The following is a 26,391-nucleotide window of genomic DNA, read 5'->3' on the forward strand; positions in this document are numbered from 1 at the left end:
TCAAATGAGAAAGAGAAATGTTGTCTTTGCAGAAATTCCAGCGTTTTTCATAGCATTCAAATGATAAAGGGGAAACAGGCAGTAGGGAATGGAAGAATGGGGCAGCATCCTCCCGGACTCCTCCTCCTCATTTTGAATCCCTTCTCCATGCCGCATCTCCTGTCAGGTGCTGAAGACTCCAAAATGAATCAGCCATGGTCCTTGCCTCCAAGAGCTTGGAGTTGGGCCGATGAGTAATCAGTAATGCAATGTCAGTGATGGCTTTACAATGTGGAGAGACACCACGGGTGCCTTCTTCAGGGAGGGGAGTCTTAGCATTCAACTTGGATAGGTAAACAAAATAGCACCAGTTATAAAAGACATAGAAAGTTTCCTAGTAGAGGAGCTTTGAGTGCATAGCGTTACCATATTTAGCAAGTAAGAATTCAGGATGCCCAGTTATTTTGAATTTCAGAGAAATTTTCAGTACAAACATATCCCATGCAATACTTTGGATATAACTTATACTAAGACATTATTCATTGTTTATCTGTAATTCAGATTTCCTCGAGCATGCTGTATTTTCTCTGGCAACCCTCCCAAAGCATGAACAGGAGAACCATGTCCAGAGCATTGCTGAAGATTCCACAAGGCAGGAACAAAGAGACAATTGAAGCAGAATGTTGGCAAGGAAGGGATCTGAAATCGTAAGTGGAAACCAAATCTTACAAGAGACTCTATACTAGGCACTAGAAGTGGAAAGACAACATCATGTTGAACCACTGTTCACCTCTGGTGTGATATGAAGCCTTGCTTTCTGATCTGAAAGCTTAGGGATGAGCTAGGTAGGGGTCAACCCAGAGCATTTTGTGGTGATTAAATGAGTTGGTGCGTTGTAAAGATTCAGCTTACACTGTGATTGTTGGTACTGGGCTTGTGCTAGTCTGTGAAAGCAGGGAAAGAATGCTGTTAACCAAACCCAATTGATATGGTTAGTCCATAAGCAAACATGGAGATCACCTACTGTGTGAAATTAATTCTCTGTTTGCCAGAGGTGCAGTTGCATTGGGATAGAAATTAGATGGAATGCTAATTCTGGCACTAGGATGAATTATTTTCAAAGTAAGTTATTGTCATTTATTATTTGTTGAATACTTTCTATCTCCACAGTCAAATGTACTGAGATCAGTCAACTCTGACAAGCTCATTACAAGGTTATCCGGCTTAATTCTCATAGAAATTCTGTGATGTTGGCATCATTGTTCACCACATGTGCAGGAGGTTTCCAAGATTGAAAATGGAGTTGTAAAGTACCTTGGATGCCAACCTACAGCTCAGTCTGGAATTGGAAACATCGTAGAGGAGGGTGTGTCATCTCAAGCAATAGGTGATATGGAGTTAGAGCAGGTGACAAGAACGGATGGAAATTGATGAACACTCCTAGTAATGATGTCTAGCAGGAAGGAAGGCACACACTGGGTGCTCAGGGAGCTTGCTCAGGGAGCATTGGGGCGAAATGGTGTGGTGTGAAAGCCATATGCTTCAGCTGGCAGCCGAGTAGCTTCCTGCAGCACTGGTGATCTGTCCTGTCAGCAGGACAGACAGGACACCCAAGCTGGCTCTAAAAGTTTGAAGATGAGCAGAAGCCAGAAGAGTCAACTCAGGTGTTCAAATCTCTCCCTGAGTGCTGCCTTTCTCTCTTTATTCCTCTGGTGTCAGTCTAATAAGTTTGGGTGCTCACATTGCTACTGAGCCAGATCTTGGTGCTTCTAAGATCTGATGCAGCTTTTTGACCTTCTTTCAAGGCACAAGCACCTTCTGTGCTCCAACCTGGGTCGTTTTTATAATGTGCTTCCACATCTTCTTATCAAGAAAATCGTTCCTGAGTTGTACTCATCAGTTAGGTCCTCAGCCGGGAAGCCTGGCGCCTGTGTTGGAGTGGCTGGTTCAGGCTTGGCTCCTCGGCTTCTGATCCAGCTTCCCGAAAGGGGTCAAGTACTCCGGTCTTGCCACACTCTTGGGAGGCCCAGGTGGAATTCCAAACTCCTGGTTTCAGCCTTGCCCAGCCATGAGTGTTTTGGGCATTTGGGGAGTGAGCCAGCTGATGAAAGATATCTTTTCCTCTGCATTTCAAATAAAATGAAAATAAATAAAAACAATTTAAAATGTTTTAAACTTACCAAGTAGAAACCACATCCCAGTCTAAGTTTTGGAAATGAAAAAATTATTTCACTGTTGTGATCTTGGGGAGCCTTCAAGTGATCTTACAGAGAGGGGGGTTCTTTGACTTCTCATTTATATTGCAATTGTGGATAGTTTCTGGCTTTAAGTCTTAAACCAATCAGTGTGAAGATTTGAATCTTCATGTCTCCAATATGCTTATGGAGTGACTATGTCATTTTATTATTTATCTTATGTGAGGCATTATGGTAGATTTCTGTATAATTTTCAAACACCTAGCATTATCTCATTTAATTCCAATAGCAACAGGAAGTGTCATCCCTGATTTACAGATGAGAGAGAGCTCAAAGAAGCTAAGGGGCTTGCTCACAGTGAACGAGCTATTAAGTGGCAGAGTACAGGTCTTGAATATGGGTCTCTCGAATCCCACCTAAGTGTTTTTATCCACTATTTACTGAAAGATTAAAAGATGGATAATATCTCTATTTTGTTCATCGTAGGAGAATGGAGCCATGGGCAGATCGTTTATTGGCTTAAAAGAGAGAGGAAACCATTTCAAAATATTCCTACCTTCTGAAAGCGATTAACTCAGAGGTTCTTCCTATAATTTTCCTGTTGAAAGACACACACACACACACACACACACTACTAGAGCCACAACACTCTCTTGACTCTTGAAAAGGACTCCCAGAAACAGCTTTAAATGAAGCTTTCCAATCTTCTAGCCCAGTGACCTAAGAAAATATTGTGATCAGAAATCCAGGCATGTGCTTTAGGTGGTGATGTTAAAAGGCTTTGCTCACTGACTACAATAATTGTTTTCTAACTGTTGCATGTTCCTGGATTAATGGTTAATCTGGTATGTTTTTTGAGTCACTATCCAGAGTTTCTATTGAGACTAGTGCTGCAGCATCTTGGTTCATAAATTGAATAGTCTTTGTTTAATCTTCCCTTTCATAAATTGCAATTCCTTAAACCATGATTGTGAAAAAGTTTTAACAACTCACTTGATAGAGGGGCTGAATGCTTATTTATTTCTTCTTGTCCTCAAAAACATCTCTGATTTAAGGTTGATGAATCCACAGACATTAAGGGCTGTGTCAAGTCCTATATGGAGGCTTATATCTAAGTCTCAATAAGGTGCTTGATATAAACTCTTCTTACAAGCTTAGGGGGATTAGGTGTGCATCTGCCAAGGTCTTGGATCTCAGTTTTCTCATCCCAACTGAACTGATTTTGTCTAATGCCCTTATATCTCACAGATCCCCTAAGTTAAATTTGTGAATACAAAAGTATAACATAAAGCTAGAAAATATGAAAAGGCCCTTTTTTCCCCTCACATGCAAAATAATGAACTCTCTACGAAAGAAAAAAAATGTCAATGAATACGTAACTGAAGCCATGTTATTTGTAGAATTTTTACTCAAGCTAGTGAGTCAAATAATATATCATTTACTCATTAGAGTTCTCAGTAAGAAGTTAGAATACAAACTGCATGGAACAGAAAATCTATGGAAACAGCAGTCATGAAGAGATTATCCAAAAAGATTATCTACTTTTATGGTGAAAATCTTATCAAATTAGTTATGAAAGGATGGTTATCTCAAAATACTATTTGTTGTATGTGGAACTCTCATAGGTAACATCATACCAAGTGGTAAAAAGTTGAAAGTTTTTCCTCAAAGATCAGAAACAGGACAATGATACCCACTCTCAGCATTTCTGTTCAACGCAGAAGCATTGCTCAAGTGAGTGAACCAACAGATGGAAGACCTTTCTCTCTCTCTCACCTTCTCTGCAAAATTTGCCTTTCAAATAAAAAAATAATCTTTTTAAAAAGATATGGAAATAAGAAACAAAAAAATAATATTGTCTCTGATTGCATATGTTATCATGTATTTGGAAAATCCTAAGATTTCACCACAATCTTTTAGAAGAAATAAATGAGTTAAGTAGGATTGAGGGATGTAAATGGGCAAAATACATACACTTTCTAGACACTAACAATAAACTAACCAAAAAATAGAATCAATAAAACCATTTTATTTCTAATAGTATAAAAATTAAGCATTTAGAAATAAATTTTACCAATAACATAAAATGCCTGTTCACTGAAAACTATAAAACATTGGCAATGGAAATTAAAAAGAAAAGAATTAAGTAGAAATATATCCCACATTCTTAGATTGAATGAGTTTATATTGTTAAAATATGAAGACCACCCAAAGCAATCTGTAGATTCATCAAAGTTTCTATTAAAGTTACAATGATATATTTTGTCAGATAAGTAGAAAAATCTTCAGACTCATACGGAATGAAAAAAACATTGTCTTCAGTTAAAGCAATCTTGAGAAAAATCCAGAAAGCTGGAAGCATCACTCTAATTGATTTTAAAACATGCTGCAAAGCTATAGTAATGAACACAGTATGGACTGACACAAAAACAGTCATGCATATCAAGGAAACAGGACATAGATCTCAGAAATATCTCCATGTGTTTGTAGTCACTTGTTCCTTGCTAAAGGTTCCAAGAATGTATAGTGTGGAAAGGTTAGTTTCTTCAACACTGTTAAGGAAGCTGAATGTTCACACACAGGAGAACTTAAATTGTATCTCTATCTTACACCATATGCAAAAATCCATTTAAGACTTAAACACACGACTTGAAACTTTAATAGAACAAAAAATGTAAGGAAAAATTTGTGGACATTTGTCATGATCTCAAAAGCAAAGGCAGCAAAAGTTAAAAGTCTAATTCCTGATTTCACAATATGCACATTGCATCAAACACAAATATTTTTGCACAACAAAGGAAATGACAGAGTGGAATGACAACCTACAGAATATTTTCTAATCCCACATTTGATAAGAGCTTAATATCCAAAATGTATGGTTAAGTCAAACAACTCAATAGCAAGACAAAACAAAACTCAACATTGAAAAAAATTACCAAAGAACAGGAGTAAACATCTTCCAAAAGATGACATACAGATGGCCAGCTATTTAGGGGAAAATGTTTGACAGAATTACAACATCATCAATAACCAAAGAAATGCAAATTGAAGCCACAACAGGATGTCTTATGTTGCGATGGGGATTATCAAAAAAGATAAAAGGATAAACTAAAATGTGGAGAAATGGCAACCTTTGCAAACTGTTACTGAGAATATAAATTAGTGCAATCATTATGGAAAACAGTGCGGGGAGTTCCCTTAAAAATATATAAATAGAATAACCATATGAGCTAGAAACTTCTAGGTATCTATGCAGAGGAAATAAAATCCTTTTCTCAAATATCAGCAGATATTTATGGTCCTGTGTACATTGCAGGATATTCATAATAACCAAGATATGAAACTAACCCAAGTGTCTGTTAATGGATGAACTGACAAAGAAAATATCACACACACACACACAAATTCATGCACATACATACACACAAAGACATACACATATACACACATATATACACACACAGGGAATATGTTCAGTATCTAAAATACAGCAGTCTTGTCCTCTGCACCGACATGGATGAACCCAGAGGACAGTGAAATAAAGAAATAATTCCTTGACACCCCCACTTGCTGTGCATCCAGGTACAGGCGGGTAGCTGAGAGGAGGAAGTGGTAGCCTTTCCAAAGGCACAGGAGTCCATGGCCACAGTCACTGCTCAGAACGTACCACACCATCAAGTGACTTCCCGTCTGATGGACAGCAGACTACCAGAAGCAAATCTTCCACAGAATGTCTGAGAACTTAGATTGAGTCATAACTGACTATTCTGAGATTGAGCAAATCAGCTAAAGACTTTAAAAAATGATAAAACTTCACATTTCTGCTAAATGTTTTGCCCTTCTCTTAGATAAAAGTTAAAATTATTGGTTCAAAGTATAGGTCACACTTTGCTGTGTTTCCTTCAGACAAATGTTAGAGCTCTCTTCTCTAAGTCTTGTTTTTTTAACAATTACAGGAGAGATAACCTCCATTTGCGCTTGCTCCCCTAAATGACTGCAATGAGTCCTGGGACTTCATCCAGGCCTCCCACATAGGGAGTGGGGCCCTAGTACTTGGTACCTAGTACCCACTGCTTTCCCAGGCTCATTGGCAGGGAGCTAGATTTGCAGCAGAGCAACCAGGATTGAGCTTTTGCCCATAAGGGATGCTAAACCTGCAGGCTCTAGCTCACCTGCTCTGCCACAGTGCCAGTTCAATCTTTTCTTATCTTGATAACAAAGAAAACTTAAGTTTCCTTTGATAATTAAATAAGCAGTCTGCACACTCATTTAAAAATACATGATACTTTGTGTATGTTTGCTGTTTCGTTGTTAGGGTTTTGTGTCCGTGGTGACAATGGTAGCGAGGATTAAGATTGGGATGGTAGTAGTTCTGATGATGGTGATGGTGGTGATCACAGTGGTAGAGATGGTTTTGATGGTAATGATGGTCATCATGAGGAGGATGTTGACCACCTGTAGTCATGATGTCAGTGTGCTTGACAGTGGTGGCAGCAGTAATAATTGTGGTGACAATAAGAAGTGTTGGGAGATGTTGATGAAAGTTATTATTGTGATGTTCTTGAATCTGGGATATGTGAGCATTCATTACCCTTGATTCGGTCTCTACTCCCCCATCAATCCCTAGATCCACTCAACTTCCAACTAGAATTCTCCTACCGCAGCCTGTCTCACCTGCTCCACTGAATTCCAATGATTGGTGTTCCTATGTCTTTGCCAAGCAGCATTTTCCAGTTCCTCTCCCTTCCCATTTTGTGATGTTTATTCTTTCCTCTTTTGCTTACCTGCAGACCTGACTTCTGTGGACATCACCATGTTACTTAAACTGGCCTCGACGGGTTGAGTGCTGTGTGATGTTGAACAGTCAGATGAGCTCTCTTGTTGAAACACAACATGTTGTCACTCACTGTCCTACATTTCTCCTTGCAAGACATTCTGAAATTTCTTTAGCCTTGTGTGTTCTCTTATGCCATGCACTGGTATCAGGATAAGTTAAACTTTGGTGTCAGCTGCTGCATCCAACACAGTTGAGATTCCAGAACATACCTACCCCTCAAGGTCAGGTGAGGATTAAATGAGGCAGTATACTTAAAGTGCCAAGACAACACCTGCCACTTATGAAACGTTCAGTAACTATGGCCAACCATGTTTTTTTTAATGGTTCAAAGTACCTCACAGAAATATTCTTACTCGGATTTATTCCCCTTTCTACAACTTCACCAACATGCTGAAGATCAAGGTGACTGCACATGAAAGATGCAGCCTAAGTAGAGGCCACAGATGAAGGTCCTGAGACTTCTCAGAAAGACACCCAGGGAGAGGTACAGTACATGGAGAATAGATCAGGAAAAATAAGAAAATGCGGCCCCACTTAAATTACCTTTACCCAGCATTAATCACAAAGGATGCAGCCTGAGGTCTATTTTTGTACCAACATTAGAGGTCAAAGCCAGTGGAGATTCTGAGCTTTTTTTTCTCCTTCTCAAGTTACTCGGTACTCAAAGTGAAAAAGATGACCTATTGGTTTGCTGACTAGATATTTTAGGCAAAGTCATGAGGCACTGACTTTTCTCTCCCCAGGACAGGGTAAGGTGATGCTTTGTCAACCACTTGGCCAAGTTTGTTCCTGTCGACAGTTGATCCCAGTAATGTGGTCAGCAGAGTGGGACAGGGCCTCCCACATGATCTCCTTTGGCTCCTGGATTCCACATACAGGCTGTCTCCATTGATCAGCTATAATCGAATAATGGCTGGAATTCTGCTTCTCGATGGACCCTACAGGCCATTTCTTTATGACATGATCAAATTGGCCGTAGCGCATTCAATTTGTTTTAATGGCCGACACAGACGCAATTAAGCGAATTGACTGTGCAGCAATCCAAATTGTCCATTAAGAAGGTGGCCAAAATAACTGGACCAAACGCACATATCCCCACTTATTTGGGGATGTCTGGACTCGGCTGCATCTTTGATTTTCTTAAAACCCCCATTTGCTAGTCCTGTTTAATGTTGATGACACAGTTCTCTAAAATTACACAAAGCGAACTTGGAAAATAAAGAGGAATTTTGAGAATGATCCTTAACTTTTCTGATCTCAGTGAGATTATAGGAAGTAAAGCACCTCATTCGAGCTCTGAAGCTTTCCAAGGATATGAGGAATTAAATGTATCGATGCAGATTGCTACTAATAGCCATGTTATGAGGAGGGATTTATCTTCCCGCATTAGCAACCCCCAAGGTTGTACTCTGTCTCTATAAAGACACACCTGCATTTGAACAATCGACAACTGACTTCATCTGTTCAGCTTTGCTGATTCCGTCTGTGAAGGATTCCCACCCTTGCAGGAATTTTAAAGATGAAAAACACACCCATTATGTTATTGAACACAACTGATTTGTGAGTACCTGTGCACAGTTAGAAGTGTATATGTGATTCCTTTGTACAGTTGTCAGAGACACTCTGTTTAGGAAGTCTTGTTGATCAAGCCAAGGTAAAGTGAGATGTTTTCAACTGGAAGTTTAACACTGGAGAACTAGCTGTTGCCAATGTAAACAGACAAAGATGAATGAAACCAAATTGAACTTTCCTCACTGCCATGTCAAGCCTGTCTAAAAGTCCCTGTTTTCCACTTCAAGGGGCACTTTCCCTTCATACTACATCTGTCATCAATAGTTAACAAAAATCCCCAGTGCCAGCTTCTGCCAGCTGATGCTGTGGCCCTGATCTTGTCCACATGCAGCGCACAGGTGTTGTAGCCTTGCTTAGTCGTGTCTGTCTCTATCCCAGCCCACGCTCTCCAGTGGGAGTGGTTGTCCAGCGAGGGGACCAGCCCCTTAACCCCCCCGCCAGCTCTGCCCCTCCCTTCCTGGATCTCACGTGTGCTGGATGGGTGTTGCATTCATATCCAGTACAGGCAACCACGCCCTGGCGTTCCAGAATGTGTACTGGTTTTGTCGCAACCAAACCCGGCCCATTCCACACTCCGTTCTGGTGATCGGATTTGCTAGAGGATGACATGAACTGATTCAGCCTGGCCTGCTCCTGACCCATGCCGAATGCATGCCAGTGGGAAACTTTCCATGGCCTATTCTGGGCTGTTTCCAATCATGCTTCTCGCGCTTACCTGCAGGGACTGTGTCCTGCCAGAGGAGTTGCCCAGGCTCCTCCATCAGAACCCCTCCCAATGCCAGATTTTGCGCTTGCCAGGGGGTTCTTGAGCCAACCCTACTCAGTTCACCTCCTGTCCTAGCAGGAACAGTGGCTTTTCCTGGCTGGCTTTCACCCCATTCTGACTCTTGTTGTTGGATGTTTCAGCCCAGCCATGGCTCGTCCATACCCACATACAGCTCACACATGGCTCAGAAGGGGATTGAGACCCAGCCTAGTCAGTCCCACATCTACCCTGTTTCTCCATAACACCAGATGGTGCTGGGATCTGAACCGGCCTGGTGCATCCAATCCCAGCCCACACTAGTGCCTCGGGTGACTGCAACTGTTTCCTAGATAGAACGCAGCCCCCATTCCAGCACATACACCCCTTGGTGGGAACCTCATCCCAGCTGTGGCTTCCCAGATTGGGACCGTTCCTAGCTGTAAATCACACACCTGCACATGGTTGCTCCGAGGACCATTAGGTGCCAGCCTGCTACACAAGCCGGAGCTTATCTTTTACTTGATAGGTGTTCAAAGCTCAGCATTGTTAAGGGATTGGAAGTTCTTCAAAGGAAGAGTTACTGGCATTGGGAATCTTTAGGATTGACTCAGATCCCAGAAACAGTGGGGTCACTCTAGAGCTATCTCAGCAGCGATTCAGATGTCCAATACCCCAGAGGTCCCCGGCCGGGCGGCCAGTAGGCACAGCCTGGCGCCAAATGGCGCACTGGCCGCCCTGGCCCAGCCCGCCATGAGCCATGGGCACATGACGGACTGGGTTCGGGATCCGAGCTAGACGTCCTCTCCCGCAGCCCTCGGCTCGCCTCTGGCAGCCGGAAGTTAAATCCTGCAGGCCCGAGGTTGCGCCCCTCCCCAATCCCGTTCACCCACCACCCAATGAGGGTGATGGGTGGGTCCCGGACATGCCCAGTCACGGAGGCCTCCCCCCTCGGCGTACTCACCCCAGAAGGAAGCAGGCCGCCCCCAGGCATGTCCGGGCCCAGCCCGCCATGAGCCATGGGCACATGACGGACTGGGTTCGGGATCCGAGCTAGACGTCCTCTCCCGCAGCCCTCGGCTCGCCTCTGGCAGCCGGAAGTTAAATCCTGCAGGCCCGAGGTTGCGCCCCTCCCCAATCCCGTTCACCCACCACCCAATGAGGGTGATGGGTGGGTCCCGGACATGCCCAGTCACGGAGGCCTCCCCCCTCGGCGTACTCACCCCAGAAGGAAGCAGGCCGCCCCCAGGCATGTCCGGGCCCAGCCCGCCATGAGCCATGGGCACATGACGGACTGGGTTCGGGATCCGAGCTAGACGTCCTCTCCCGCAGCCCTCGGCTCGCCTCTGGCAGCCGGAAGTTAAATCCTGCAGGCCCGAGGTTGCGCCCCTCCCCAATCCCGTTCACCCACCACCCAATGAGGGTGATGGGTGGGTCCCGGACATGCCCAGTCACGGAGGCCTCCCCCCTCGGCGTACTCACCCCAGAAGGAAGCAGGCCGCCCCCAGGCATGTCCGGGCCCAGCCCGCCATGAGCCATGGGCACATGACGGACTGGGTTCGGGATCCGAGCTAGACGTCCTCTCCCGCAGCCCTCGGCTCGCCTCTGGCAGCCGGAAGTTAAATCCTGCAGGCCCGAGGTTGCGCCCCTCCCCAATCCCGTTCACCCACCACCCAATGAGGGTGATGGGTGGGTCCCGGACATGCCCAGTCACGGAGGCCTCCCCCCTCGGCGTACTCACCCCAGAAGGAAGCAGGCCGCCCCCAGGCATGTCCGGGCCCAGCCCGCCATGAGCCATGGGCACATGACGGACTGGGTTCGGGATCCGAGCTAGACGTCCTCTCCCGCAGCCCTCGGCTCGCCTCTGGCAGCCGGAAGTTAAATCCTGCAGGCCCGAGGTTGCGCCCCTCCCCAATCCCGTTCACCCACCACCCAATGAGGGTGATGGGTGGGTCCCGGACATGCCCAGTCACGGAGGCCTCCCCCCTCGGCGTACTCACCCCAGAAGGAAGCAGGCCGCCCCCAGGCATGTCCGGGCCCAGCCCGCCATGAGCCATGGGCACATGACGGACTGGGTTCGGGATCCGAGCTAGACGTCCTCTCCCGCAGCCCTCGGCTCGCCTCTGGCAGCCGGAAGTTAAATCCTGCAGGCCCGAGGTTGCGCCCCTCCCCAATCCCGTTCACCCACCACCCAATGAGGGTGATGGGTGGGTCCCGGACATGCCCAGTCACGGAGGCCTCCCCCCTCGGCGTACTCACCCCAGAAGGAAGCAGGCCGCCCCCAGGCATGTCCGGGCCCAGCCCGCCATGAGCCATGGGCACATGACGGACTGGGTTCGGGATCCGAGCTAGACGTCCTCTCCCGCAGCCCTCGGCTCGCCTCTGGCAGCCGGAAGTTAAATCCTGCAGGCCCGAGGTTGCGCCCCTCCCCAATCCCGTTCACCCACCACCCAATGAGGGTGATGGGTGGGTCCCGGACATGCCCAGTCACGGAGGCCTCCCCCCTCGGCGTACTCACCCCAGAAGGAAGCAGGCCGCCCCCAGGCATGTCCGGGCCCAGCCCGCCATGAGCCATGGGCACATGACGGACTGGGTTCGGGATCCGAGCTAGACGTCCTCTCCCGCAGCCCTCGGCTCGCCTCTGGCAGCCGGAAGTTAAATCCTGCAGGCCCGAGGTTGCGCCCCTCCCCAATCCCGTTCACCCACCACCCAATGAGGGTGATGGGTGGGTCCCGGACATGCCCAGTCACGGAGGCCTCCCCCCTCGGCGTACTCACCCCAGAAGGAAGCAGGCCGCCCCCAGGCATGTCCGGGCCCAGCCCGCCATGAGCCATGGGCACATGACGGACTGGGTTCGGGATCCGAGCTAGACGTCCTCTCCCGCAGCCCTCGGCTCGCCTCTAATAGTTAACAAAAATCAAGAGAATCATCAAAACAGAACAACTTAGCCAAGAAGCAAGCACATTTCAATATTTTTCTCCCACCATTTGCTAAAATTAATAGCATCTCAAATAGATGTTTTGACTTTGCAAACACATTTTTCACTGCAATCTCATTGTATTCTGTAGAACTACTTCTAGGTCAGATATGGCCAGCTCCATTTGAGCAGCAAGGGAAACACAGCAGACCCTAGGGACTTGCCAAGGTCGCAGGGTTATTAGCGGCAAACGGAAGGACCAGGGCTGCTGGCTTCAAGCCTGGCTCCTCTGTACAGAAAACAACATCCCACTGATTGTAAGGGATGACATGTAGTCCCACTGACCATCTATGCCTGAATATCTCATAGCCTTAGGGGATGAAAGGTCATCTCAGCCATTCTACCCCAGTGTCTTCATTCCCCTGGGAGTCGGAGCCCTTTGCTTGGAGGAAATGTGCCTTCATGGTTAGAGAGTGAAATATCTGAGATTTAAGTCTACTCTGAGCCATTCACTCTTCAATTCATGGCATCTACCCTTGGGGCTTGTTCTTGGTTAGCTCCTGACAAGGCTTGTAAGAAATCACCTGCTTACCAGTATGCACTATGAGTCTCCAGCTTTCAGTAAATATTGATTGAATCAGTGAATGAGGAATTTGAAAGAAAAAAGATAACAATGCTGAATGCCTGTCATAAAGCCATAAACACTCAATAAAAATTTATTATTAGTAACAATAATGTTAGTGATAGATTATAACAGAAAGATGGAGCCCAAGTTTTATATCTCTTAAATGGGCTAAATAATATTCTTCTCTTAGCCTTATTGAAAATATTTTGGAAATGTGGTATAGGGTGCCTGTGATGGAACTTACTCTTGGTACTGCTGAACTGCTCTTTATGATTGTGGTGCTTGTTATTTAAGTTGTGGATCTCCCCAAGATTTTGCACACCTGCAGAAAATAAGAAGGCTGTTAGTCTTCCTGAATGCTCACCTTATGTCAGAAGCTTTATGTGCAACAACACAACCTGTATTTTCCTGTTTTGCAGACTATGGGAACTGGCGCTCAGATGCATTCAAGGTCATAGCTGACAGAACTTGAATGCCATCCCACTTTTTTTTCCAAAAGTCATGGGTTTCTTAGGATTCTGTGTGACCTCAGCTGCTTGTGCACATCGACACAAGAGTGAGCCTGAAGAGGGGAGGACCAAGGATGTCCTGTTCATCCTGCCTGCTCCCCTCCCCTGAGAAGATAAGGCAAGGGTGAGTATCAAACACTTGGCCTGTGACAGTGACTTGGTGTCCACGGAGTGGTGAATGAATCCTTCCTCACACAGAGTGGGTCACCGGTGTGATGGTCCCTTCACACAGCCAGCATCCCTGGACGGTCCTAGAGGCTCCATGAGAACATGACCACAAAGGATTTTTTTGTCATGATATCATTACCATAAATGCAAGTTAGGTCATGCCTCATATTTTTTTCCAATTTAGAAAGATTAATTTTGTGGTCCTATGTTAGTACCACCTTCTCTGCCCAACTATTCAGTTCCTCCAGAGGCCATTTATCAGGCTCAGAATAGTCATCATTTATAATCCACAGCAAATTTAATAATACCTGTGAAACATGAACCACCTCATCAACCCTTCGTTTTTCTTACAGTGGCACAATTAACCAGATGATGAAGTTCTTGAACATGAAAGAAAACACTAAAAAATATTGATTTTCTACAGAGCCATAAGATTAAATATATCATTCCAAACTGAAGTGGGAACTAATTTAGAAGAGATGCATAAATCTAGACCTATCTGAGTATAGTGACTTTAAAAAAAAGCCTACCCCCAAATTATAAATATTATAGAAGCTTCTCTATCATTAAATTACTATTTGGATTTCCATAATAAAATATAAGAACTTGTTTCTATATTAGGCAAGTCACTCCCATTATTAATTTGTTAGATAAATGGCTTCTATATCTTGAAACTTTAAATGAAATGGAATTCACTAATCCTAATTGCTTTGCCTTCTACCGGAATTTTTTCCCATTAGTTCAGCATGTTTTCCCCCCTCTTTTCCACTTGAAGAGAGGAGCCTTCTTCAACTTAAAGCCTTAGGGTATACTTCATGGGTTTATTAATTATCAGGTATTCATTCGGAGGGGTTAATTAAGCAATAACTTTCTGTTGACTGCAGTATACAAAGAATAAAAGGCTTGACTTCGCCTGCTGATTAAGCACCTAGTGACCGTGCCTTCATTTTCTTCCCTGTGGTTGAGTGGAATAAAAATCTTTGGGAGTTCTGGTCTTGTTTTGCAGTGCCACTTAGGAGGCCAGTTAAAGCCAGTTAACATTCACAACTCAAGCCACCTTGAGATCGTCTATGAAGAAAAGAGGAAATTTAGTGCCTCGTATCTCCTCTAAAAATCACCCTTCTCTCTTTTTAACCCAAAGTGTAAACATCTCCGTCTCTCTTCCTTGCAGCCAATTGCTGAAGACATCTTTCTTTTACTGGAACCCCAGAGCCGCAGAAGGTAAAGAATGATTTTCTTCCCCTCCTTAGAGAGTTTGCTAAAATCTAAACCAGCCAAAATGTGACGACTGTACAAGCAAGGCAGGAGTGAAGGTGTCTTGCAAGCTAGTCTTCTAATTTGTATTGATAATTTTTATTTCAGTGCGCATTCAGTGGATGGTGTAACCAAATCAAAATGGTGAGAGAAACACATCATGCTTGCTGGGATGTGGATGCTTGAGGGCTGACCCACATTTCAGTGGTCAAAAGAGAGGCGAGTCCCCTATAGTTCCCTTAACTCACCTATTAGAGGTAACAAGGTGAAACAACTTTACATCTAACATTCTGAAGATTTTCTAGAATACTTCTTTGAAAAGATAAACAGTAGGAGATCTTTGGGAAGATCTTTGCATAGTGCCGTCTGAATCCATAACTAATCCTGCCTGAAAATTATATGCCAACTCAAAAAAGTGAGAAATACTTCGCTGGGTCCCAGTAGCATTTTCTCCTCAGTCTCCCTTTTCCAAAACAACTCAAGCAAGCTGGTTCCTTGCCTAGAAAAACAGATAGCATGTTTTTCAGTGACCACAAAATCAGGCTTGGGGTGATCACTATGTAGAGTTGAGCCATGACTCTGCCACTTATTAGACAAGTGACTCTGAGACTTAAAAATACACAATCTTGGTTTTTCTTTTCCATGGAACTATTTGATAAGGTAGAGTTATTTCTCTAATTCCCATATAGGAAATGGAAGAATACAGAGGTTAAGTAGATTATTCAGAACTACTCAGCCATTTCAAATGTTGATAGGAGATCAAATAAGATGTGTGTAAAATCTTTGGCATGAAGCTGGTTCTACAAAAGACCTCAAAAATGTCAGTAGTTCCTATCATTCCATGTTAGCCTAGCTGCCATTTTCATAGAAACAATCTCTGAAAGAAATAAGTGTCTTCTACAGCTATGTGTTTTCTCCCTTAAGCTATAATGGATAAATACACTGTTCTCCCACAGAATTCAGATGTCCCTTCACATGCATGCAAGTAATGTTGACCGAACATCTTTCTGTTTAGTAAAATGTGAAGAACATCAAACATATCAAGAGAAATACATGTATAGATATTGTGATACATACCCTCAAGAAAGGCGTCCACTGTGTTCACATCAGGGATCAAAATACATCTGTTGTGGTTCTGTTCCCAAGAGCATATTGGAAAGAGAGCAGTAATGGTACAACAATGCACCCTGACAAACAGCACCTCTACCAGGCGACTGAAGTCAACACCGGCAACCAGCAATCATCTTGATTGTTGGTGCCTTGACTACAACGTCAGGAGAGTGGCACCTCACCTCTGGAGTCTTCCTCCCACTGTCTTGTAAACTCAGTCTAACCATGACAGATCCATCTGAGAAACCCAACAGAGGAGCATTGTGCGGAATAACTGACCCATACTCCTGAAAGCCTTCAGTGCCATCAAAACTGGGCCAACAGGAGTCTCAGAGAGCTATGATGATGAAATACAACATGGTTTCCTGGATAGGACCTTTGACTAGAACAATGTTAGATCAGAATAATTTATATACTTCACTTGATAATACCATAACTGTTAGTTCATTGATTATAACAAATGCCTCATACAGATCTAAGAGGAAAAAAACCTGCCTGCAGGGGAGATGGGTAACTAGAATATGAACTCCATCTATCAAAAACTGTCCTTAAATCCTATTAAAAATTAGAAAAAGTGCAGGTAGCAAACAAAAGGATACCTTGATGGCACTGTGTCAATTTCCTATGTCCATGTTAAGGGAAAATTCCAGCCAGGGGAACACAGTAAAATAAGTGCTCTGGAGGATGGTGTTCAGGACGTTCACTGTCTGAGACAATCCACTCTCCATCCTGGGGTCCATTTTGCCAGGATGCCTTGAATGTTGGAAATTCCTAGGAGTAACTGGGCCCTTTTTGAAGATTGACCCTTCTGTTGACCCTCAGGGCTCCATGGATCCATAGTTTGCAAAGTCAGTCTTATCCCAAAGTCTGTTGTCACCAACATATCTCCCTACTGCTAATTGGATGGGATAGGCTGAGGAAAATTACTTAATTTATTTATTCTTTGGACCACCCTATTGATTCAAGTTAAATGATTACTCTGTGTAGGCCCTACATTTGGGACAGGTTCTTTCTTGCTGTCCCCTGAAGAGCAGGGAGGCAGCCCTACCACGAAGTGATGCTGAAGTCCCCGTGGGTGACCAGCACCATGACAATAATGTTTGAATGTCAAGAGGGAGATCCTAAGTCTCTGTGAGAATCAAGAGGGGCTTCCTGAAAGATCCATGTTGACAGATGGGGTCACAACGGTACTCAGCCCTAGGATGCCCCCTGTGAGCCCACAGCCCTCCCCTTCGTTACCTTATCCCTGGGCACAGTGAAGCAAGCTGAATTCAGCACTTCAGAGAACACAATAGAAGCAGTTGTGACCAAGAGATTACAATGCTTTTTCTTTAGCAGCCACAAGAGACAGACGTTTGGACAAGTGCACACACCAGATGGCCAGGCCTTGCCTGCTGCCTCCAGTCACATCTTGCATCACTGGGTTGGTGCATCCACACACACAGCAAGATTCTGCTGAATGGGAGGAAAGCACCCTTATTTGCTCCAGACCTAGAAAGTATGTTTTTGGCTTGGGAGAAGCAAAACCGAAAACCAGCAACAAAGAAACAGAAGTCAGAAATGGGAAACTGAACACAGCGCCCTGTCCCGGGCAGCTGTGTTTTGGTGTAAGTTTATCATCCTGGACTAAAGGCAAGAAGAGAAACTGGTTCTTCAAGTTGTTGTGGGCAGACACGGCAGGAGAGGGGTAGGAAAAGAGATGAGGTTGGGAATAGCCAAAGAAGAGAGGATTGAGAAAGACAGGGGAAAAAAAGAGAAAATGAGGCGCCAAGATCCAATTTATTATTGTTGTTGCTTTGCAAAGAACTTTTGACCTAATTTCAGGTAAGGAGTAAAACAAAGGTGCAATTTTGTTCATGCACCTGAGAGCATTCATGTGTGTGTAGCTAAATACACATATATATCTTTATAAATAAAATAAGAACAACAGCATTTGCTGGAAATTAAAGAATTATATCATCCATGCCCAACCTCCCTGTTTATTTCCTGTTAAGGAAAGTACGGTTGGCACAACCATTTGTCTAGCAAGTGTGTGTGTGTCATAAGTTCAGCAAGAAATGGGAGAATTTCCAGTGATGTGGCTGAATCTGAATTACTTGGTTTAAATCTCCCTATTCGTGCAGCTATGATAAACTGCGGCCTTCACACCTCACTCCTGACCCTAGCCTGCGCACTGCCAGGCTTCAGCAAAGACACTGGGAGAAATAAAGGGCGCCAGAAATTCTCCTTCCAGCAGATTCTCTGTAGCGTGTGACTGATGACCATTTCCAGCTTCTTCCTAGAAACACGAGATTTTCAGCAGCACCAGGGCAGTACTTGCGACATCGGACATCTCTGAACAGTACAGGGACTCTGATGAGCAGGGCATGGCAAAGGTGCCCGACTTGGATGGGGACATCCAGATCACACAAACATGGAAATGAAGCTCAGCAGCTCTCTTACAGATGAAAATAGAATTTTCACTGACACTCTGTACCTCTTGCCATCCAAGGCTTTTTTTTAAGCCATGATGCAAAAAAAAAAAAAAAAAAAAAAAAAAAAACCTCAAGACTCAACATCCGCATTTACAGTATAAGGCAAAATAATGACTCCCGGCACCTGGGATGCCTATCTGAGATGCAAGCATTACAAGCCACCTCAGTGTTGCATGGTGACCCATAGTGTGGGCTTTGCTTACCTGTCCCATAGATTTCACACCTCTGATGCAGCAACACTCCTCTCCTGGTAAAACCTAGTTTGGCAGTTTTCGAAATTGCCAGTATTTGAATTTAGGTCATGGCAGTGGAGAAAACAATATTACATCCTTGTGAACTGAAACAAAGAGCTCAGTAATTCTCTGGCAAAAAGGGAGGACTGGTTGGGAGATACCCACCTTGTCTTCCACACAGCCCCAGTGTAAAAGCGCGTAGGAAGGATTTGGCCACTGAACACTGTGAGGCTGAACATGTCTTCCTGGGAGAACTTGAGTATGAATCCTGAACCTTCCACAGAGAAGAGCAGGGATGGCAGAAGGGAGGCACGGGCTGCTGCCTTTTCTGGGAACGGGATGGAGCGTTCCCTTCAAAGCCAGCCAGTTTTGCTTTGCCCAGGGATGACTGGAATATGTGCATTCTCTGAGCCAATGGTGAATGGTTGGAAATCCATCCATTCAGCTTAGTCAGCAAGCTATAATTTTCCTGCTTGAAGATTGGCCCATTGTATAGATTTTGTTTGCTTGTTGGTTTGTTTCTTTTTTAAAATTCTAAGGAGATGCTCAGAATCTCACAGCACTCATTGCTGGCGGGAGGAGCTGTGTGTTTCTGACTTGGGCTTTCCTTGGCTTTTTCTCCATTCCATTCTGACTTTCCCCAGCAAGGACCAAATACAGATATACTCTCCTATTTGTTTATTTCAGGCCATATGCTCCGGTCGTTTGAGCCAAAGACATGTTAAATATTACAGGCTCCCAACATGTCTGTACTGCTGTTCCCTGTCCCACTTCCTGATATGGCCTTTAGTGCATAATAGATCAATGGATAGGGAATGAATGAGCGTCTGAAAGAATGAATGCCTAAGAGAGGGACGAAAGTAGCAGAACGGGGTGTCAAGCTGCTGGTTTTTTGTGTTGTTTTGTTTTCTTTCTCTCATCTCTTTTCCACTCTAAACTCCATCACCCAGAAAATGTACACGTGACGCCAGATTAAGCCTGCTGTTAGTAGACCTCTGCTCTTAGCTGGCTTTTCTCCCATAGCCTTCTAACCTGTCAGAACCAGGCTCCCTTTTCCCTACAGAGTGTCTAAGGCATAAGAGTGCTTCCAGACTCCTCTCGCATGACAGGCACCTGGGATGCTTCCTGCATACACAGCTTCCCATGCGCTTCCAGCAGATCTCAACCTCACTTGCACATTAGATTCAGTTGGGGAGCTTTTAAAACTCCTGGTGACCAAGCTGTCTTCCAACCCAATTCCATCATAAATGTGGGGTATGGAATGTGGCACCAGTACTTTCAGAGCTCCCTAGGTGATTCCCAGGTGCAGCCAAACTTGAGTGCCATTGTAGGGCTTGTGATTGAGCAGGTCTCTTTGGGGGCCTTGGAGATGGTACGAACAAGTAGCACAGGTGAATTTTGTCTTGGAGTGACTTTGAAAATGTAAGTTGAGTATCCCTGATCCGGAATGCTCAGGGTCAGAAGTGTTCCAGCTTTTGGAATATTTTAATATATATACACGTATATTATGCAGATATATTTATATAATGAGATACCTTGTGAGTAATTTGTTTATGTTTCCTATGTATGTTATACATATAGCTAAATTTGACTTTATTAAACAGCATTAATAATTGCATTCATTTCACAAAGTTTCATAATGTGGAAATCTGCATATGTGGTGTCATGTTGCTGTTCAAAACATTTCAGGTTTTGGAGCCTTTGGATTTATAATTTTTGCCTGAGGAATATTCAACCACAGTCCTAGCACCAAAGATTTTATGTAACACAGTTAAATAAGTAAAGGGAATAATAGCTGAAAAACAACAAAACGGCCTTCTTTCCTGCTGTCCTTTTTCAGAGCTGCTAATTACCAGCGTGTAATGGGAATCTCCCAGACAAGCCTGCAGGAGGGAGAGCTGTCTTGTGTTATGGGACTTTCTCTTCCACAGAGGCCTGCACAGGACTAGTGTCTTAGAGAGCACAGCCTGTGATGTTCCCTGCTTGTTTTCGGGTGGTACTCTGTGAAGCCTGGTGATCCCAAGGGATCATTGACAGGGGTTCTGCATCCATGTGGACGGTGATGGACAAGGTGAATAAAATCCCAACACCTTCACTACCTCTGAGTGATGGTCCTCCTCCACATTAGGAACTAAGAATCTGAGTGTTTAAACAATGGAAAGAAAAAATAGAGAAATGTATTTGGCTATGTATGTACACATATTTTCTTTAAATCATATATATATGGATATATATTCATATATACACACCTTTATCAGACCTTGTGAATTGATAAATAATTGCTGTGAGATACATTGACCATTTTTCCCTGAGTCAAATGAACAGTACATCTCATCATTGTCTCAGGATCTCCCTTTCGTGTTTTTTCTAATTTCTATTTTTTAAATTTTTAAAAAAATGTTGATGATGTTTACATAGTTGATTAGGTTTTGAAGAGTTGAGGGATAGGACAAAGTGAGTGAAACCATTGTTTCCAAATTTTCTTTTTCCTTCTTACCTGTATCTGGGGGAAGGAGGGAGATACAGGAAGAAGGCACATCCAGGCCTCCCAACCGCCTCAGCACCCAGGGATGCGGAACGGCCACCCGATGTCATCCCATAACCCCCAGTGTGGAGCATGCCTCAAGGGTTCTGCCCAAGTGGTGTTGATGATTCTGAAATACCATCAATCTCGCCACTCCAGGGATGAGAAATCCTTCCAAGGTCCATTGACTGACATAGTCCACCTTAAGAGTATCCATTCACCCAGATATTTGCTGCCAATGCGTGGCTGGGGTTGTTAGTCAATTTGTTCTGCCCTCCTTCCTCTATTATGGTACCAGATGTCCTCTCTCTGCAGGCTCCAATAGGCTGCCATATCCTCCATGTGTATCTGGGCATGCAGTCCACTGCTCCTTCTAAGTCATCGAGGAGGACCAGCTCTGACTTCACAGTCAGATCACAGATCCTGCAATTCTCCCCATGGTTGAAGTTCTGAGTATGCTGGTTCAGCTGGGGGAGTTCCTGAAGAATCCTTGTCAGAAGTGATCCCAGACATGACTCTTGTGTGTATTTGCCAGTATAGGGTCCGGCTCTGTCTGTCACCCACATCAGTCTATGCACACACTGGTAGTAGCAGTTGCTGGATTAGTTCTATCTCCAGCCCCATCTCTTATGCAAACCAATGGCCCCAGCCCAACCCTGCCCACTACACACTTGGCCCTCAGGTACAACAGTGGGAGCTGCAGCCTAGTCCAAATGATGCCTCAAATAACCCCCTCTAGGCCCATCTCCTGCCCTGGTCCCTGTGCTTGCCAGTATGTACAGCAGACAGGTCTGTCCCATATCCCACTCAGCTATTGTACACTTCAGTGGGCTTTGAAGCCTAGCTCCAGCCCACGCGCATGCTGGTGGGTGCCACCACCTGTCTACCCAGTCCCACCCCCAGCCCTGGTTCTTATGCTCACCAGTGAGGGTTATAACCCATCAGAGAGGCACCCGCAGTTTCTCTACTGGGCCCACTCCCATTCCTGGATCTTGGATTGACTCTCCAGGCAGTTCTGCAGTCTAGCTTAACAGGATTTGCCCCCAGTCCCAGTGCTTGCCAGCTGATGCTGCTGCAAAATCAAACCATTCTGCACCCACTCTGGCGTACGCTTGCACCAGTGGGTACAGTCCATTAGCCAAGCCTGGCTCTCCTCCTAATCCAGCTCACATGCAGGCCAAAAGGCATTGTAGCCCTGTCTGGCCTGGCCTGGTCTGCTCCTGAACCCAGTTCGCATGCTTACCAATTGGAGCAGTGGCCCAGCAGCAGAACCCTCATAGCCCTGCTCCCAGACTCACATTGTTTGCTTTCCCTGCCCTTCCGCCCGAGTCTCACATGTGCCGGTGGGTGCTGTTACCCAGTCTAACATGGCCCACCTCACCTCAGCCAACAGGTGCTACAGCCTGGCCTAGCCTGGCCTACCCTCAGTTCCAGTTCATGCTGGTGGGTGCCAATGTGAACTGGCTGGTGCTGTAGGCTGACCCGACCTATCCTGTACTCCATCCTGTTTCTCGGATCTGCCAATGGGTGCTATGGACTGGCCCAGCCTGGCCTGCACCCATACCTGACCCACATGTATGCCAGTGGGTACTGTAACCTGACCTGGGCTAGGCTGCACCCAGCCTTGGTTCCTGTGCTCACTGCATCCTGACAGAGGAGTTCCCCAAGCTCATCTATCAGGTCTCCTTCCAGTGGCAGATCTCAAGCACACCCATGGGTCCTTGATCCAGTCTGACTTAGTCCACGTCCAGACCTGGCAGGAACAGTGGACTTGCCCAACTGGCCCACACCCATTCCGGTTCTTGCTGTTGGGTGCTATAGCACTGCCACACCTGGTTTATACCCAGACACAGCTCTCATGTGGTTCAGCATGGGGCAGAGACCTAGCCCAACCCATCCTACACCCACCCTGGCTCTCACGAGCATCCATGGGTGCTGGAGTCTAGTGCAGTCTGACACACCCCAGACGCAATCTATACATGTTCTGAGGGATGCTGTAATCATATCCAGCCCAGGTCAGTGCCCTCATTCTGGCTCTCTTGCTCACCAGTGGGAACCACAACCCAGCCAAGGCATCCCTAGCCAAGCCTCTTCCCAGCCACAGATCTTACGTGTGCCAGTAGTTGCTCTGACCCAACTTGGCACAGTCCATCCCCCGTCTTGGCCTTTACCATCAGATGCTGCTGTATGACCTGTCCTGTCCTGTCCTGCCCCAGTCACAACTGTTATTGGCAGGTGCTTCAATCTGGTACTGTTCAGTCTGCCCCCATCCTTGGCTCATGCAAACCAGTAAGTGTGATGGCCTAGCTCGGCATGACCCACACTCCAGTCTGACTCCTGCACCCTCCATTGGGGTAAGGTTGGCCCAGCCCTGCCTGGTCCACTCTGCCTCCAGAACCAACCCAGAGCTACTTTGCATAGCCTGACCAATGCCCAGACCTCAACCACGTGCTCTCCACCAGGGGAATTTCCCAAGTTTCCCCACCAGTCCCACTCCCAGACTCAGATCTCACATGTGCCAGTGGGTGCTAGGTCCTTAAGCCAGCATAGCCTGCCTTCCTGCCTTTCAGCCTTTGTATTAGTTGGTGGGTATTGCGGCCTGCCCTGCCCCAAACCCTATTCTTGGGTATGCCTTTGGGTGCTACAGTATGGACCTGTCCAAACTGTTCCCAACCCCAGTATGCATGAATGTTGGAGGGTTCCATGGTCATGCCTTGCTCAGCCCATCACTACCCCCAGATGTACAAGCCCGCACCTCCAGGATCCCAGGAGTGCGGGGCTTGGTTCCTTCCATCCTGCGGGCAGCCAACCCATATGGTGGTTGCTACCCAAGGAGCATGTGCTCAGGATCCCCCTTTCTTCGTCGCAGATTTCTTCATTTTACTTTAAAGTCGGGTTAATCCGGTATGATTTATCAATGATAAAATTAATGTTTTTGCATTCAGTTACATGAATATTGACAAATGCTTGTGTTGGTGTCACTATTCCTACATTCAAAACAGAGTACTTGCATCGCCCAAACATTTCCCCAGAGTCTGTTTTTAATCAGCTCTCTCCACACCTTCACTTTTTGGTGACTCTTCAAGTTTTCTGTGCTTCTAAAATGTTATTTGTGGGTTTTTTTTGTTTCTAGAATGTCTCTAATTGGAATCATACATCATGTTTACTTCTGAATCTGACCTTCTTCACTTACTATAATGCATTTACAGTTCATTCGTGCTGTTTCACACAGCCAAGGTATGTTTCTTTTTATCTGTGAGTTGTGTTTCATTAAGTGGATATACCATAATTTCTTTATCCATCCACCAGGGGGATTGCACTTGGCTGTTTCCCTTATCCTGGCAGTTATGACAAAATGAAGCATAAACATTTTTAGTCAGGTTTTTGTAGGAAAGCATGTGTTTTCATTGTTCTTGGATAAATGCCTAGGGATGGAATTACTAGATCATATGTATTTTAAGAAAACTATCAAACTGCACTGAGAAAGCTTGTGCATGTTGTACTCCCACCAGCAATGGAGGAGAGCTCCCGTTTCTTCCATCCTTGGGAACCCCATTTGACTTTTACAAATCACGTTAGACATTCTCGTACATCGTATGTGAAGTAACGTCTCACTGTGGTCCTCGGACGTGGTACGCACAGTGATGTCTCGCTGTGGTCCTCGGACATGGTACGCTCAGTGAAGTCTCGCTGTGGTCCTCGGACATGGTACGCGCAGTGAAGTCTCGCTGTGGCCCTCGGAAATGGTACCCACAGTGATGTCTGGCTGGGCTTCTCACGTGCGTTTCCCTGGTGACTCATCTTCTCCTGTCCATATTGATCATCCTCCGTCTTTCCTGGTGAAGGACCTATTCAAAAATTTTTCCTGTTTTTACTAGATTGTTTCCTGATTATTGACTTTTTGAATTGGGTTTTTGATATTGTTTACATAGTTGAGAGGGATTCATGCCCAGCTGGGGCTCCGATTGGGGGAGGGGGTTATTATTGACTTTTAAGGGTTCTTTTTTTTTTAGATTTTTCTTGGTCTTTTAAAATTAATATAAAAATTGATTTAATGTAGTTCACACAATTCTGCACTTCCTTACTTCCCAAACTATGGTAAAATAACTCGACATTTGTATTAGTTTCTTGGGGCTTCCTGGGCTGATCTCGTCAAAGTACATGGTCAAGTAACAGAAATGTATTCCCTTGTGACACGCGGGACCAGGAGTCTCACATTGTGGCATGAACAGAGTTGACTGGGGAGGGTCCTGAGGGATATCTGCTTGGTCAGGCCCTCTGGTGGCTGTGGCAAGCCTTACTGTGCTCCAGTGCATTGAGGCTTGTTTTGGTCACCTTGTTCTCTCCATCCATGACTACCTCTTCTTACAACAGTGTCTGCCCTTGGGCTTAGAATGCGCCTGGGGTTCAGGATAAGCTTCTCCCAAGCTTCTTCATCAAACCCATAAGGACTCTGTGTCCAAACAGAGTCACTTTAACAGAATCTGAGAATTAGGGTTTGAAATGTATCATTTTGAGGTCCTGTATTGTCACCAGTCTACATTGAACACATCACATGGTAATGTAATTGTGTTTAGGTAAGTTTGGGATCCCACTGCATGTTTCATGTGGAAGGCAGAAGCCAGGGAGAGTCATTGGTCATTGTAATGGGTGCTGAATATTTGTGGGTGTCCCCCAGAACCAAATAAACTTAACATCAAAGTCATTTACTTTTTAATGAAACAACAAGAGAATCATTGGACTTCTGGGTGCACTGAGATTTCTAGTCAACATCAAATGAGTTTTAGCTCAGTCTGCAATTTCAGAGTGAAAACAACATATTATCACCATAAAGCCCACATTAAAAAAAAAGTTGAGGCAAATCAAGAATAATTGATGTGCCCACAACAGTGTCAAACACTTGTGTTTGGTGGGAATAAATTCACTTCCTTAGTTAATAGTGGTGTTAAAGAGAGCAGAGAGCGTCTGTTGAGCCATCATGGCTGCAGTTATTTCATTGTGTTAGGCAAGGATTCAAAAGAACTGGCTGATCCGCTGGTAAGTGGCAGGACCTTAGGCAGGTTGGTCCGGCCTCACTTTGTCTGCTAAATGGAGTAATGCAGCTTACATCCTCTCTTGTGCTGCACCGGAAGAATGAGTTATTTAGGCAAAGACCAGGCACTAGCAGATGCTAGTAACCTTTCCCTGTGATCCTGTTATGTTATTCATTAAATTGATAGCCTCTCCGGACATGAACCGATTATGCAATGCTG

This window comes from Ochotona princeps, chromosome 16, assembly GCF_030435755.1.
Source record: "Ochotona princeps isolate mOchPri1 chromosome 16, mOchPri1.hap1, whole genome shotgun sequence".
In the NCBI taxonomy this organism is placed as follows: Eukaryota; Metazoa; Chordata; class Mammalia; order Lagomorpha; family Ochotonidae; genus Ochotona; species Ochotona princeps.